The following is a 14518-nucleotide window of genomic DNA, read 5'->3' as shown; positions in this document are numbered from 1 at the left end:
CTTTCACAGGGGTCGCCTAAGACCATCGGAAAACACATATATAATTACATATTGTTTTTGTGATTAATCACTATGCTTTAATTATGTTCAATTTGTAACAATGAAAATACATCCTGCATATCAGATATTTACATTACGATTCATAACAGTAGCAAAATTACAGTTATGAAGTAGCAACAAAAATAATTTTATGGTTGGGGGTCACCACAACATGAGGATCTGTATTAAAGGGTCGCGGCATTAGGAAGGTTGAGAACCACTGGCCTAGAGTATCAGAGAACAATTGGAAGACATTTCAGATGGAAACCCACTCTCTTTTAGGCTTCTCCACTACCAATTCCCTTTCACTTCATTTCATGCAAATGAGTGTACGCAGAGCTTCCTTAACTGTGAAGAGAGATTTGTAACCCCACCATACCTGCAGGTTGGCACCATGGAAGGCCCACAACGGTCATTGTGATCATTGTCCTATCGGAAAAGATTTTCCGGTCTCTACCAAACTGCAGTAAACAGTCCCTCTATCTGAGAGTGTGTCTTGTCATCACCTGCACTCTCTGTCTCCTTAATAAGAGCGCCAGAGCCTGGAGCAGTTAACGTTTCCAACCTGACCTCTTCCAGCGATGCTCCCTCTTAAAATGTCCATGTATCACTTTCTTTGAATTAAACTGAATGTTTACAAAAAAGAACAGAGAGGCTTTATAGTGAACAGAATGACAGCACTTCATCCAGAGACAGAAGGTGTTAAAATATTCTCCAGTTGTGCACCCAGGACATTCCTCCCCCCCACACCCCCCTGACACTATACATAGTTATTATAATATTATTAAAGTCTATTTTAAGACCTAGACATTTGGTTGTTGTTTTCAATGTTGTTTATTTGGACGTCAGGTCCAGATGATTCTATTGATTATATTCTACTGTTCATGGCCCACTGGCAACATTGGTTGGATTTGTTTTTTCAAAGAAGTGTCTTTTGTTACTACTTTCTTCTTAGAACCTCTATTCTATCCGACTATTGATTTGCAAGATAATCAAATTCCCAGAGGGGAAATAACTGGACACAGAGGAAAGGAATTCTTTGTTCTCAAAGGCTAAATCATAGGACAAGGTACTTAAGTAGACTGAATCTAAAGGAGAAAAAAAATTGGTATAATCTGAAAAACTGTAATGCAAATTCCCTCTTGTTTTAACAACCATGCTGACATTATGAATCTTTTGCTTCTCATAGCTTGTACTATGTCCCCTTTTGTCCTTATTGAAATGAATAATGTAAATCTGATCCTACTCTGTCTAATGTCAACGGCCTTTAAATGAATCCTGAGGAGCAGAAACAAGAGATCCTGGGCCTTGTTAGTAGCAACTATACAGCTTTTCATCCTCTCGAACTCATACCAAATATATTTGGAACAACTTTTAGATGAGCTGGATGCACTCTCTTTCAATAGCAAACAGGAAGCTCATTCATCATTCTATCCTTTGATGATCGCATAGTCTTACTCTCTCTTTTTTTTTAAAATTTGTTGAAAGAAATATATTTGGAACAACTTTTAGATGAGCTGGATGCATTCTCTCTTTCAATAGCAAACAGGAAGATCATTCATCATTCTATCCTTTGATGATGGCATAGTCTTACTCTCTCTCTCTTTTTTTAATTTGTTGAAAATATTACAGATGTCCCCTTTTCATTCCCCATTGACCCCTCCACCCTGCACCACCCCCACCCCGAGGCCTTCACCATACTATTGTCTGTGTCCATGGTAGCCATCATCTTAAAGCCAATAATGCCATCAACTAACTGCTTTCAAAAAGAAAAGCCCAAAATTAACTGTGCCAAATTCAAAATAGTTGCCATGGGCAGATGTGCTTCAGTTTATAGACTGCACAACCTTGTTATTTCATTTAGTTTTCAGCGATATTTTACTTTTCCACCAAAGCTGCTTCCTGAGAAAAATGTTGGCACTGTTTGCATAGGCACCTGAAACCTACCCAGGGTAAAAATGAGAAGACTTCCCATATCAAGCTCCTGTTTTTATAATAAAACCTCGGCTTTGCCATCAGCATGCCAGACACCTAATGTACACCAACCTTCTAATATCAACAAAATGGAAGATCTATGCTTCAGATCTCAAATTACCTGCCATCCATTGTTGGTTAATAACCTAACTGAGACAATTGATCATTGAAAAGAATGTACTAAGAAGTATAGCTAACAATTTATTCATTTAGACTAAATTCCCCTCAAGCCTAAATTCTATCCTCATGACAAGTCAAAAACTATCCAATAACATTACTATGACAGATTTCGTCAACCTACCTATGAGAAAACTTTAACAAATCCATGACTTAAATTCTCCCCCTTGGCATTTATAAAGGATATACTTGAAAACATTCCATGGAAAAATGTTTCCATATCTCAAATAAAATTGAAGATATTTAAATATACTATGTTAATTGAATATCTCTATGACATATAAATTCATTTGAAAATTTAATAATAGGAAAAAATGTGTATATTTAATTTAATAGGCAATGAAGACTACCTCAAGGGATTATATTTTTTTACCTTGGATTCCGTGGAACTCAGAGCTATGTTTTGGATCAATTGTAGTAGTTTTGCTTGGCCTAATTTTTTACAACACAACTATAATCCATCTATTGTTTGACTCTTATTCTTTTGCTATATTTTAGTGGTTTCTAGCAATTTAGTCTTTATTGTAAATCATTTCAAATATTTTGGGCAATAGATAAAACCTATTTTATCTATTTCCCAATGGTAAGTAAATAAATTGTACAAAATTTTTTATTTCACCATTCTAGGAATTTGATACAGTATAGCTATAGGTGAAGAGAGAATAAAACTGTCATAAAAAAGGGGGTGGGGGGAGAGAAGGCATAGATAGAGAGTAACAGGGGAGAGGTAGCTTTTCTGCCTAAGAGGAAGAGTGGAAAGATATAGTCTGGTCTATGAAGCCCACTTATTTTCTAAAATGGATTCGAATTTGCACCTACTCTGGATACTGAGCAGTTAAATCTCCAACTGCTTCTTTGGACAAACTGTTAGTGATTTTTTTCGATTTTTTTTTAATGGTGTATGTTTTTTGCTTGCTTGCTTGTTTGGGGGGTATTTTTTCTTTTCTCTTTCCTCATTTCACCCAGGGTCTCTCCCTAGGCTTGTCCTTTCTAAGCACTCTTGAGACCACGAGCACAAATGCGCTCAGTGGAGACTGTCATCAGCCCATCAGTTCCCTCACTGCCTTCTGTGCCAAACTCCTCTCTCTGACTTGTAATTCCCAGGGCAGAGTGAATTGGCTGATGGAAGTGTCCCTGATGTCCCTTCCACCACGTCAGCTGTGGAGTTGGGCGGTTGCCAGTCAACAAGCAGGAAGACAGGCTCAGCTGTTCCAGTCAGAGAGACCCACCCTTTTAAAATAAAACTTGTTGGGGTGACTAGCAGAAGACTCCCCGGTGCTCTGTCAGGGAAGGGTCACACTCGGAGAGAACTATCAGGCCACAGAGAGAAATGTATATGCTCCCTTGACCTCACCCATTACAGAATGAGATCTGAGAGACAAGTTTAAGGGAAAAGATTGCAATTAGACTTTAAAAATTGGCAAATAAGCCAACTGATTTCATAGTATAACTGTAGTTGTAATATTGTACAGCTGAAAAGATATCCACAATAATAAAATTCAGATTATATTAAGTGACAGAATTCTGTGGGTGTATGAAAACATTCATTTTCCTGCATAAAGAAGTCACACTTTCATCAAATTTACAAAGAGGTCGACAATTTTTTTTTTAAAGGTCCAGAACCTCTCACTGATCTAATCCAATGTCCTCACTTCGTAGAGTTCATCCAATCATAACCACTCAAGTTACCGTGCTGAAGCACAGTTGCCAGGTGAGGGGTTAGGAAAGATCAATAACAGGAAAGGAAGTTTTCTAATATGTATATAAATAGAAAAAATAGCTAGTTAGGTAGATAGATAGGTAGATAGATAGATAGATAGATAGATATAGATATAGAGATAGATATAGATATAGAGATAGATATAGATATAGAGATAGATATAGATATAGAGATAGATATAGATATAGAGATAGATATAGATATAGAGATAGATATAGATATAGATATCTAAAATTCCTATACCGTGAAAGGTAAAAATAACATAAAAGAACAACAACAACAAAAAAGGTTGCACCATATAGATCAGTAAATACACAATTTTTCTGATCAAAATATTTCAGGCATAATAGTATTGTATGATCAATTTATTAGTTTAGGAGTACAATTTCTCCAGAGGTACCATATCATTTACAATAGCAAAACCTGCAAATAAGACAAGCTGACATCAGTAACAAGTCTGGATTTTTTTGACTGTTCCTCTCACCAAGAACTCATGGGTGATTCAAGACCCTACTCAATCAGTTCCTTGATTTACATAATGCCAATAAACATCTCCTTTACCTTTTCTCAGCCACCTCCTTCCAAGATTTTGTCATCATCCAGAATACCTCTGTTTCTGACAGCTTTCATTTAAAGTTCTTATCCTGCCAATTACTTTTATTCTCCCATTACTCTCTCTGTTAGTTTACACTCTGACCCCTCTACTTCCTTGACACTTCTATTCCCCCCATACTCAGCACCTCTGTTTGTTTTCATTGCTTTGTCTTTCCTCAACTCTTTTGTCTTATTGTCCAGTTCAACACCTGGCCATGTTTTGACTGATCCAACTGCTCACATTCTCTGTATCTGTGTTAGTCTGTATTAAACTGTATTAGTCTGTATTAGAAATAGAACTAATGATATACATGTGTATTCTATATTCTATTTATATAGAATTATACATATAGTTCCATATATGATATATATTCTGTATTCTATATATAGAAGTCTATATAAATATATAGAATTAATAAATACCAAGACTTCTATATATAATACTTGAGGCCCAGTGCACGAAATTCATGCATGGGGGTATGGGGGGGTGTCCCTCAGCCCAGCCTGCACCCTCTCCAATCTGGGACCCCTCGGGGATTGGGCCTAAACCGGCAGCCAGACATCCCCCTCACAATCCGGGACTGCTGGCTCCTAATCACTCTGCCTGCCAGCCTGATAGCCCCCTAACCGCTCCCCTGCCAGCCTTATTGATGCCTAACTGCTCCCTTGTCAGCATGATTGCCTCCAACTGCCCTCTCCCCCTGCTGGCCCAATTGCCTTCCCCTGGGGGGCTGAGGGGACTAGGTGCCACCATCTTGTGGCTGTGGGCACTGCCATCTTGTGAGGGTGTGACAGTCAATTAGCATATTCCCTCTTTATTGGCTGTGGGTGCCACCATTTTTGTGAGGGTGTGATGGTCAATTAGCATATTCCCTCTATACTAGATAGGATATAGAATTTATATTATATGTAATTATATATTTATGTAGAATTCTATATAATTATAAAGAATTATATATTCTACCTATATTTATGTGTGTATATCTCTATATATCCATCTACAGAGAGAGCAAGAGAGAGAGAGATTTACTTTACTTTTGGAATTGGCTTATGCAATTATGGAGGCTGAGAATTCCCAAGATCTCTAGTTCCAAGTTGGAGAGCCAGGAAAGCCAATGGTGCAAGTCCCAGTATGAGTCCAAGTCTGAAGGCAGGAGAAGACTGACGTCCCAGCTCAAAGACAGGCAGGCAGAGAGAAAGAATTCTTTTTAAATAAGAATTCTTTCTTTTATTCTGTTCAGGCCCTTAAAGAATTAAATGATTGTTTTTATTTTTTTAAGTATTTTAACAGTTTTACAGTTTTATTGAGGTATGTTGACATATAAGAAAGTACACATATTTAAAGTGTACAATTTGAATAACTTCTACATATGTATACACCCATGAAACCATCATCACAACCAAGATAATAAACACATTTATCACCCCCAAATGTTTCTTTGTATTCCTTTGTCATTCCTCCCTCTAACCCCTTCACTACATCACTCCCCATCAGTCCTCAGGCAACTATGATCTGCTTTCTGTCACTAAAGACTCATTTGGACTTTTTAGAGTTTTTAATAAATAAAATAATATAGCATATACTCTTTTTAATGACTTTTCAGTTATAATTTTGAGATTCATCTATGTTATTGCATATATCAATTGAGTTAATTCCTTTTTGTTGCTGAGTGGTATTCCATTGTACTATAGATATACTATTACAAATAAATCTGATATATATATAAATACAAGTCTTTATATAGACATACATCTTCAGTAAATACCTATAAGTCAATATCTGGATCATATGGTAGGTATATGTTTAACTTTTTAAGAAATTGCCAAACTGTTTTTCAAAGTAGTTGTACCATTTTTCATTCCCACTAGCAGTATGTGGTGCATGAAAGTGCCAGTTGCTCCACACCTTCCCCAGCACATGGTATGATCAGTCTTTTAAATTTAGCCATTCTAATGGGTATACAGTGGCATCTTCTTGAAGTTTTTATTTACATTTCCTTAATGACTAATGATGAGCAAATTTTCATGTAAATACTTGTCATCTATATATATCTTCTTCGGTGAAGTAACTTTTCAAAATTTTGCCCATTTTTAATTTTTTATTATTATTACTACATTTTAAGAATTCTTTATATATTCTGGATCTAAGTTGTTTTTTTGTTTGTTTGTTTGTTTTACCAATTGTGTGACTTTCAAGTATTTTCTCCCAATCTGTGGCTTGTCTTTTCATTATTTTAATGAAGTTCTTAATTTTGATGAAGTTTCTTTCAAAGTTTTTAATTTTGATATAATCCAATATGTCCATTTTTTATGGCTTGGGTTTTTGGTATTGTATCTAAGAAATCTTTGTCAAATTTATAGACATTTTATTTCACAGTTTTAGGTTTTACAGTTAAATCTAAAATCAGTTCTGAGATAATTTTTATGTGGTATAAGCTATGATCAAAGTGGGGTTTTTTTGCATATGGTTGTCCAATTGTTACAGAATCATTTGTTGAAAAGACTGTATTTACTCCATTGTATTGCTTTTGTGACTTTGTTGAAAAATCTTGGACTCTCTAATTTGTTCCATTGATCTATTGTGCTACTTTTATGCCCATACCATACAGTCTTGATTACTATATCTTTATAATAAGCCTTGAAATCAGGCAGTATAAATCCAAAATTGAACATAATCTCTCTTTCAACCTAATCTTATTCCTGTCTTCTTTATTTCCATGAATGGTGGTACCATTTATTCATGCCTGAAACCATAGCATCATCTTGGACTTTTTTCTCCACTCCCACATTTCATCAATTACCAGTACAGTACTTCTCTTCAGCCTTACTGGTCATTCTAGGTCACTACCTTTTTATAGTCAAACTCACTCTCTCTCTCTCTCTCTCTCTCTCTCTCTCAGCTTTAAAATTTGTGAGACCCTCACATGGGGCTTATTAAAAGTTAGTTGCATGAACAAATTAATTAGTTAACTTATCACCTGGAATTCTGCAACACACACAAATCAGTCTTTTAACTGGTTTCCCCGAGTCTTGGCCCATCCAATCCATTCTCCTCAATACAGTTGGATAAATTTTTACAGGCAAAACTTATAAAGTGCATTTCCTTTTCATCCCCTTCAGTGGCACCTCATTTCCCTCCAGATAATTTCTGAGTTCCTTAAATTGATTTCCACAGCCCTCATTGACCTGGCCATACTTAGTTCTCTAGCCCCAGCTCTCATCATGCCTATCCTAACGTTATGTTGCATGTTCTCTCATGTTTATCTTAGTGCATACTGTTTGCCTACCTGGAATAACATTTTACCCTCCCTCTTTCCTCTTCCCTTCCATCCGGCTAATTCCTATTCATCCTTCATGCTTTAGTTGAGATATCTTCCTTGAAGCCATCACACCTGAGTTAAATGTTTTTTATATTTGCTCCTAGAGCACCAGGTATTTCTACTTATCACAATATATTATATTTATCTATAACCATAGGAGTATTGGGGGGAGCAAGGAATGTGGCTATATTGTTAACCAGGTATCTCCAGCACCTACTATATTTCCTGGCATATAGGAGGTGCTTACTACATATTTGTTGGATAAATGCTGCATACTCTGACCTACATGGTTTAAACTAAGCATGGCATTGAAAACAGGATTAACATTGTTTCAAATGCATTGTTCTAATAGGTTTAAAACTCTTTGAACACTTCAACTTAAGAAAGATTTCATTTTGATATATATGCATAACTTTTAAAGAAATCAAAGTATAAAACGGTTTTCCAACTTCAATGTGGGTAGAATCACTTGGAGAATTTGTTAAGAATTTCAGATTTCTGGCTCCTATTCCAAGAATTTCTGATTCAGTGTATCTTAGAATGGAACAATGAATCAGGTCATTTTAATATGTATTGTATTAATCAAGGTAGTCTATCCTCGTAACAAATAACCTTCAAACCTCAAATAGTTAACACATAAAAGGTTCATTTCTTACTCATATCCTGAACCAAATTGGCAGCTTCCTGTGTAGAGAATTAGAGACCAAGACTCCTTACATTTTATGGTCCTGTCATCTTGTAAGAACTGAGAATCCTCTGTGGGAAAACCCTATATCTAAACAGGAAGAGAGAGAGAGAGAGAGAGAGAGAAGATTGAGAATGTGATATATTAGCACATGAGAGTGTTTACTGCCTATTATGGTAGTGGCTGAACTCAATCTAGAAATCACACCTCACTGTAAATTGGAAAGGGGAATACAGTCTCATGGTATATTCAGGTAGAAAGGAAAATGCTTGAATATAGGTGAACAGTGGCATTCCATCTCTAGTGCCCTTTGCTTCAGATGCACTAATCTATGGACCATAGTTTGAAAAAACTTTGCTATGTGGCAAAACTCAGTTCATTTCTTATAAATTCTAAACATGATCATTCATAACACAGTTTATTTTCCCAAGACTTGGTTTTAAAATGTCTTTGTCGTTTCTCTTTGATCCTTATGTTAAAGTCATATAACATGTAAGATGGCTCACGTCCATGGCTTTTCTGCCTTAGGGTGAAACGTTGTTTTCACAGCTTCCATCAACTATTGGCTATTGCTTTAGCTTAAAGAATCACTTCATTGACTCCCCTTTGTCACAGCCTCTGTTGAAGTAGTTCCTTATAAGTTTCAGGTGTTTTTATTGATTCTTTTCATGGAGCAGGAAAAGGAGGAGATTATGGCCAGGGAAGGCATTTCAGCCCTTCATAAAAAACAAACAACAAAACAAAACCAAGCAAAACAACCCTTAGTAATCAATTCTATTTCTAGATCCCTTTTCACTTGAGTGCCTTTATGTCTTTGCATTTTCTTTTTCTTTTATGTGAGAGCTCACTTCAAGTTATAACCATTTGATCAATATTTTATTTTGCCCATAAGTGATTTTCCTTAGTAACTTCTTAACAACTTACAACTTTGATAAACTGCCTTCTTAAGTAAACTGCTTTCTGAGGAAGATCACATAAGAAAGTAATTTGTAAAGATTATACAAAAGATTATATAAAAGTTTGTAAAGTTTATTGTAAAGGTCCTATTAAATATTATATGCAAATATTTTTGCCCCCAGAATTCACAGTCGGAATAGCATTTTCACACCAAAAAATGTAAACTTTTAAAAGATGATTTTAAGTTTTTTACAGGACTTAGGGACTGCAGAAATTATTTGGATAATTTGAGATGGGGGGGCAGGGTAGGAGAGAAAGTGTTGCTCCTGTTTTAAGCACATGGAGTTCATCTTCATCTTCATCCTCATTTTGTGCCTTGTAGAAAGAGAGCTGTAAATGAAGCGTAGGAGATAATTATTCTAAGAAACCAAGGAATCACTGAGGGGAAAAAAAGGGGAAATCAGAAACCCACTGCTTGAGTGTCTTATCAACTCATTAGGAATCAGAGATTTTAAAATTCTGCTCTTTCTAATCTTGAGTAACTTTGACTTCATCACTCTCCCAATCCCTGCCTCAGTTTCCCCATCTGATAGGCCAGAAAGTCCTGCCCTTACCTATGAACTTGGAGAATCCTAGGTCAGAGGAATTGCACCAAACCTGAAAATCACCTTGAATTCCGTTTTAAAAACAGTAAAGTGGAAGACTGATGAAAATATTGTTGGCGAGATGAGGCTCTGTCTCCATTTTTTTTTTTTTGGCTTTCAACTATAAACTAATATTTATTTTTTCATACAAATAAAAAAATGTTAGAGATGTAAATATTAATTATATCAACACTTAACTGTTTATTTTTCTCTCAAAAGCAAAATAAGAAAATGATGAAAAATATTGAGATAAGTTATTTCATTAAAATAATTATTTAGCTTCACCTTACCCTAAATTATAATTTAATTTTGTCAAGGATTAATAGATTTTCAACAAAAATTTACGGAATATGAGATAGAAAAGGCTCAAAGATATAATTAAAATCACAGAATTTATTATAAATCCATAGTTTTGGCATTTCACAACTGGAGATAGCTATCTGGTAAAACAGAGCACTGAACTTGAACACTACAACACCTGATCTGCCACTTGTTAACTAATAGTATGTGGGCAAGTTACTAACCTCTGAGTCTTTTTTCTCATCTTTAAAACTTCAAAAAAGTGCCCAGCTGGGTGTGGCCAAGCGGTTGAGCAATGACCCAGGACCAAGAGGTCACCGGTTCGATTCCCGGTCAGGGCATATGTCTGGGTTTCGGGCTCAATCCCCAGTGTGGGGCATGCAGGAAGCAGCCAATCAATGATTCTCTCTCATCATTGATGTTTCTATCTCTCTCTCCCTCTCCCTTCCTCTCTGAAATCAATAAAAATATATTTTAAAAAAAGAGCAAGTGGAATTAAAAGAAAATTATTTTTAAAAAACTTCAAAAAAGTTTTAGGATTAAATGAAAACACATGGAAATGCAGGTTCTCATAAAAGGTTAAAAAATGTAACATCAATTGAAAATTCTGAATCAAATTTAATTTCTTTTACCATTTAAAGTACATTTTCCTCAGTCTTAGGAATTTTTTTTCTTAGTATAAAATACATTGTCATATGTCTTGTAAATTTTGTATTTATAGCTGAATGTTTCTTCAATCATCAGTATCACTTCCTGAATCACTCAGCTGCAAATCGTTTCCTTGTGATCTGGCAGAGGGAGAGTGAAGTGGAATCTCTGTCTCCATTTATTAAAGGAATCATTCTTATTCTCAGAACTTTCTCGAATGGCCATGGAGATGAGGGGAGAAGAGGCTCAGCCTCCTGCCAAACCAGCAAATGTTAGCTCTTCTAATGCAATCTAAAGTTCAAAGGATAAGCAGGTGGAGCACAGCTGGGACACAGTGGCAAAGGCTCTGTACAAGAACAGAATTCCCTTAAGCCCTGATGAGGGCAAAGAGGCTGGTGAGCTGTGGTCTCTCTCTCTCTCTCTCTCTCTCTCTCTCTCTCTCTCTCTCTCTCTCTCTCTCTCCTGATCTTACACTCTCACTACCATTGTAATCATTGCAGATGAAAGTTTTAATAGTGTTTCAGGTTAATGTTTCCCGAGCTCTGGCTCCTTGGGCCTCACTGGCTCTGGTCCCAGGGGCTTTGTGTTTTGATACCGGCCGTATGGAGTGGGTTCTGGAGAGCTCAGTGAGGATGGTGGAAATAAATAGCCCTGACCTAGGAGATTCTGCCCCTCACCGACCACTGAGATCCTGAGGTCTGGGAGCCTAACTTTCTTCTGCTTCCATTTTCTCAGTGAAGAACTTGGATGTGCTCTCTGCACTGTTTGTACAAAAGGATGGCAAGAGGACGAGAGGCTCTGAGTATTTTTAGGAAGAATTTCCCTATGGCTTACCAGTATATGTCAGGCCATATGCATCATAAGCTTAGATTGCAGATCTAGAAAGGGGCTAATACTAATGCTATATCTCATATGAACTTCAGGGGTTAACTGTTGCTAATAAAAGTTCATTAGAATTTGCATGCTTAACCCGGCTGGCGTGGCTCAGTGGTTGAGGGTCAACCTATAAACCAGGAGGTCACATTTGATTCCCCAGTCAGGGCATATACCCAGGTTGAGGGCTCAATCCCCAGTGTGGGGCATGCAAGGGGCAGCCAATCAATGATTCTCTCTCATCCTTGATGTTTCTATCTCTCTCTAACCCTCCCTTCCTCTCTGAATGCAATAAAAATATATTTTAAAAACAGAATTTGCACTGTTATAGCCTCTCTTAAAATCTGTTCAAGTGGATTTGTTAAAAATGCCCTTACACAGTGAAACAATACAAATTTATTCTCTTTCGGTTCTGGAGAGTGAATTCCAAAACAGGCCTGGCTAAAATCAAGGCAGGGCTGCTTTCCTTCCTGCAGGGGAGCATCTGTGCCCTGCTTTTCTGGTTTCTGTAGACTGACGGCTGCATTTCTCAGCTCCTGTATCCTTTCTCCATCTTCACAGCCAGCAAGGATGGGCAAGTCTTCCCAGTGCTGCCAGCTCGCTTGAACTTCCGCCTCCTCTTCCATTTTTAAAGACCCTTGTGGTTACATTGAGGCCGCCCAGAAAACAACTTACCTATTTTTGCATTGAATTTTTTTTTAAAAATTGTGCTAAAATATACATCGCATTAATTTTACCGTCTTAACTATTTGTAGGTATACAGTCGGCAATGTTAAGTATATTAGTATTGCTGTGCCTTTTCTTGGTTATAAAGAAAGTTCAAGTCCCTCTAAAATATAAAACACACTTCTGATCATTCTTGGCTGAAAAAGGAAATTGAGACTCAGTGAGCCCCAGTCTGCAGGGTACTCGGAACCGCCGTGGGGGCGCCTGCGAGCTGGTGCTGATCCCGCAGGGCCAGAGCGTGGAACCTGGAGAGCCAAGAGGCGGGAGGAGACCAAGTGCGGGCAGGGGCTGGGAGATGCCCATCTGCTTCACCTCAGTGCAGAAGAGGGCAATGCGGACCCTCTGGGCAGTGCTGGATGCCTTGGACCACATGTGGCTGCCTGTGGTGAGGACGTGGCCTCTCAATGAGCGGCCCTGTGGGGGTCTGACTGGCCTTAATAAAGCAGAAACTGCTGCAAAGCATGGCGAGGCCCAGGTAAAGGCCTGGAGGCGCTCGTAGGATATCCCACCACTGATGGAGCCCGACCTTCCCTTCTACTGCCACATCAGTAAGGGTTGCAGGTATGCAGACCTCAGTGAAGATCAGCCACTCTCCTGGGAGAGTCTGAAGGACACCCTTGCCAGAGCTCTGCCCTTTGGGAATGAAGAAATAGTTCCCCTGCCCTAACCGGTTTGGCTCAGTGGATAGAGCGTCGGCCTGCGGACTCAAGGGTCCCAGGTTCGATTCCAGTCAAGGGCATGTACCTTGGTTGCAGGCACATTCCCAGTGGGGAGTGTGCAGGAGGCAGCTGATCAATGTTTCTCTCTCATCGATGTTTCTAACTCTCTATCCCTCTCCCTTCCTCTCTGTAAAAAATCAATAAAATATATATATATTTAAAAAAGAAATAGTTCCCCTGATCAAGGAGGGGACACGGTACTGATTGCAGCCTATGGCAACAGCCTCTGGGGCATTGTCAGACATCTGGGGGGGCGGGGCTTTCTGAGGAGGCTGTCATGGAGCTGAACCTGCCGACTGGTATTCCCATTGCCTAGGAATTGGACAAACTTGAAGCCCATCAAGCCCATGCAGTTCCTGGGGGAAGAAGAGACCACACTAAAGTCATGGAGGCTGTGGCTGCCCGGGGCAAGGCCAGGAAGTGAAGGCGAGCAGGCTGACGAATTTCCCAAGGACACCCTCCCTCCCACCCCATTCCTCTGCATCTCTCCTGTGCACAGGTCACACTGCCCATATCTGTAGGCATCTTAGGTTGTAGCTGCAGATGGGGACTGGTGGCTCCCAATTTTGTGTTAGCCATTTTGTCTCCTGCACCCACTCCCTTCATGCAATCTCATCAGAATGGCACCTCTGGGGCATGGGTCCTCACTCTAAACCGAGGGAAGACTCTTACCTAAGAGAGTCCGGAGGTAGTAACTCTGTTTTTTTGCTAGTGCTTTGTTTACTACTAAGGACCTGCTGGAGTAGGGGGATAGGGAGGTTCCATGCTAAGGCGTGACCAATGAGGAGAGGTGAGAGAGCCTACCTGTGTTCCCATGAGCAGTCCTGTGCTATTCTGTAGTCAGGTGACTGGGGGGCGGGCTCTGGTCATCGAGGATGAATGAGTGGTAATTCAAACAAACATTTCCTCCCTGACCCCTGAAACGCTGGCTCCAGAGGATTGGGATCAATCCTGACTGTTGACATGTTGTATTTACTTTGACAAAAAAAGGAAGTTAAGTTATCTATATATATAAAGCTCTCGCTGGCGCCAATCGCACGTGTGTGTTTCCATCTGTCATTGTCAATGGCGAATTTGGTTTATGCTTCTATTATAGAGATAGGGCGAATAGTGATATTAAAATATATCTTCTAATTAATTTCCTTTAAATGTGCACAAATTCGTGCACCAGGCCTCTGGTATAGACTAATACAAAGCAAACA

At 38.5% G+C, this 14518-nt stretch overlaps 1 pseudogene; it reads left to right on the top strand.

Moving 5' to 3' along the window:
* LOC102240117 overlaps positions 1–13740 on the top strand; it is a 61952-nt pseudogene extending 48212 nt beyond the window's left edge.
* The last annotated feature ends 778 nt before the right edge of the window (positions 13741–14518 follow it).

Source organism: Myotis brandtii, unplaced genomic scaffold (genome assembly GCF_000412655.1).
Source record: "Myotis brandtii unplaced genomic scaffold, ASM41265v1 scaffold948, whole genome shotgun sequence".
Classification (NCBI taxonomy): domain Eukaryota; kingdom Metazoa; phylum Chordata; class Mammalia; order Chiroptera; family Vespertilionidae; genus Myotis; species Myotis brandtii.
The sequence above is the reverse complement of the archived record's forward strand: the minus strand, read 5'-3'. Positions and strand labels throughout refer to the sequence as shown.